Source organism: Solanum pennellii, chromosome 8 (genome assembly GCF_001406875.1).
Source record: "Solanum pennellii chromosome 8, SPENNV200".
NCBI classification, from domain to species: Eukaryota; Viridiplantae; Streptophyta; class Magnoliopsida; order Solanales; family Solanaceae; genus Solanum; species Solanum pennellii.
Window position 1 is genome coordinate 4,245,816 of NC_028644.1, and position 3,052 is coordinate 4,248,867.

The 3,052-nt window shown below is 33.3% G+C and overlaps 1 long non-coding RNA gene across 2 annotated transcripts; it reads right to left on the reverse strand.

The window, feature by feature from the left end:
* Nucleotides 1–6: 6 nt before the first annotated feature.
* Nucleotides 7–2,635, reverse strand: LOC107027346. Of its 2 annotated transcripts, XR_001457764.2 has the most exons (4): nucleotides 2,328–2,635; nucleotides 2,152–2,263; nucleotides 320–394; nucleotides 7–217 (listed from the first exon to the last, which is right to left on the reverse strand). It is a non-coding gene; the product is annotated as an uncharacterized LOC107027346 (long non-coding RNA). The 2 variants fall into 2 exon arrangements; XR_001457763.2 differs by having other exon boundaries at nucleotides 2,152–2,631.
* Between the last annotated feature and the right edge of the window lie 417 nt (nucleotides 2,636–3,052).

Sequence of the window (3,052 nt, forward strand, 5' to 3'; positions counted from 1 at the left end):
ATAACCTTTAACAAATCCATAGCATATTAGATGATCATACACTACATTCCTTCGAGTCCAACGGACATTACAACATTTCGCACATGGACACTGAATTTCCTCTCCGTGAGGATTTCCATAAGAGTAAGCAAAATCAAGGAATGATTCAACACCATCCATATATGGTTCGCTATACCTTGCTAAATTCATCCAATCTTTCGATGGGATATTTGAATTCCTAGAAGATATCCATATAAATTATCCGTCATCACAAATACGTTTTAAAAGTCATGACTAAGTTATCATATTTAGGTTTGATGAGATGATAAAATTTTCTTACCTAGTCATGACTCTTGTTCTATGCCAAATCAAACCTTGAATCCTCCAAAAATGTTTCTCAGTGTTGATTATACTTCTAACAAAAAATAAGTAAAAGTTAATAGAATAAACACAATTAAGAAGGAAAGTAAACGAATAGGATAGACACAATTAAATGTACTAATCAAGATTAAGAAATTCTATCGAGAAGCATTTTCAAGTTTGCAGATTTGAAGGAAAGAAATTCTCCACTTTATTTAGAAGACCAAAGGTAAAAACACAAGCTTGAAACTACAGATCTGCAGATTTGCATATTGCAAATTTGCAGATTTACATATATATTGTAGATTACAATTTTTCCAATAAATATAGAACAACAAGATACCACAACACATTTTTAAGATGCAACATAGATCTGCAGATTTACATATTGCACATTTTTAAGCCCAAGCATGAATAACTCTCCTAATACAGGTATACTTGTTGATACCACTAACGATTCACATGACATTTTGCAGGAATCCCATAAAATACAGAACACAAGCTCAAAAGAGGAGAATCATCAAAATGGTAAGTCTACTCCCTCTAACTCTATGCTCGTCCAGTTTACTCATGATCAAAGATTTTTTTTTTTTTGAAATTACTATATTTGATAAAAAAAAAGATAATTTTGAAATTAGAAGAGACCATATGAAGGCTTTCTTGATAGATATGGTACATTGTTTGTTTGACACATAAAGCTAAAGGTACTCGTCTACAAAATTTTGTCGTTCCAACTAGTATGAGAGGTCAAGAAAATTGAATCGCAATGACAATAGCTCGCTCTCCTAAAACCTTTTTATCACAGTTCTATTTATTGGCAATAGAAGATTACGTCGCTTTAGGCTCTTCTAATTATAGAACCATTCACATGTCCTATAAGTTGATGAAATACACATTTCAAGGAAACTAAATTTAATGATATTGGCCATAGATTTAAAATGCAGAAACATGATATCAATAAACAACATCAATACTTTAAATGAAATCGTTAATGCTTGTATTACAACTTAAATAAGCACATGATTGATATAAAAAGAACAAAGTTTTCAGAACTATGGTTAAATCAGCATTTCCATCCTCTGCTAAACCTTCTTCACCCTGTTACCTTTAAGATTTTGCTATACATATTTTCTTACAGATAAGTGTATTTCTTCTCTCATTTTTATAGGGGATATATGGCACCAAAATATGCAATGCGCGGCTACTTAACACCAAAAGCAAACATTTACAGCTTTGGGGTTGTTACACTTGAAATTGTGAGGGGGAGAAACAGTGCTAGTTGCAGGCCAAGTTATCAGACAGTTTACCTTCATAATTCGGTAAAGCCTCTAACAAGAAGTTTCGAATTTCATTCATTGATGCACATGCCTAATAAACAGTTGCCATTGTATTTTTACTTGAATGCCTTTTCTAATTTGATCGATATCTGCTGGTTCGATTGAAGGCTTATGTATTACAAGAGCAAGGAAAATTTGATGGATATAGTTGATCCAAAACTTGGAACAGATTATTCTTGGACAGAAGCTAATTCCATTCTGGAATTAGCAATGATGGTTAGCAGTATGGTTATATTTTCTTTTTCCAGAAAGAAAGAACTTTGTCAAATCTAACCATCTAAGGGCTCCATCAGAACTGTTTTGCTGTCAACAACACAAATGCAGAAGAGTAGTAGACTCGTGTTTAAGGATCAGGGCACCCAGAAATCAACTAACAAAGCTAAATTACGAGCTAGACTCCCAAAATTAGTATAAAAAGACAAGAACATCAAAACCCTAAAGCTAAAATTTAGACTTTCAAAGATAGAATTCTTACCCGATAAACCCTAAATCTGTCTGAAATCAAGTTCCGCAACGAGAAGTCTGAGAGAAAAGTGTGACAGAGAGACTTAACTTCAGTTCATCTTGCCAACAACCCCAATCAATTCCTTGTAAACAAAAAACAAAAATTCATTCAATATTATGAAGCTTGATGAAATCTTCAACTCTTACCTTGACGAAATCTTTAGCTCGGAGAAGAGAAAGCTCGGTCAGCTCGGTGAGTTCTGCAGCTCGATCTTCAGCTCAATCTTCAGTTCAATGTTCAGCTCAGAGAAGAGAAATTGTGAGTTCTTCAGCTCGGAGAAGGAAAGGGAAGCGTGACTTGAAGGAAAAGCTCGATCGTTAGCAAAAGAAAGGGAAAGGGAAAGGGAAAGGGAAAGCTCGATCTTCAGCAAATGAAAGTGAAAGCGAAAGGGAAAGCTCGATTAATGTTTTTAATGTTTATTTTTTAATGAAAGGGAAAGGGAAAGGGAAAGATCTTCAAAAAAGGAAAGTCTTTTTGATCTATTATTTTTAATGTTTATTTTTTTGGCCAATAAAAATGGGAGGGAGAGTTAAAATTGTCGGAGGGAATATAAAATTTTGGTGAAAATTTTAAGGCCACACTTATAATGTGTTGTTTTTACAATAATAAAAATAGGACATTTAAAAAGTGTTGTCATATATGTAAAAAATTGTTGCCAATTATATCATTTTGTAGCAACACTTATAAAGTGTAGCTTATAGTATTAAAGAGTACACTTTTCAAGTGTTGCCAATATTATCGTTGCTAAAGTTAAATAAATTGGCTACACTTTAAAAGCGTTCCCAAAAATACTTTAGGCAACACTTTAAAAGTGTACTCTAGAATTAGTGTGGCTTTATACCTAAAATGGTGTAGCTAGCGATCCGGTCAT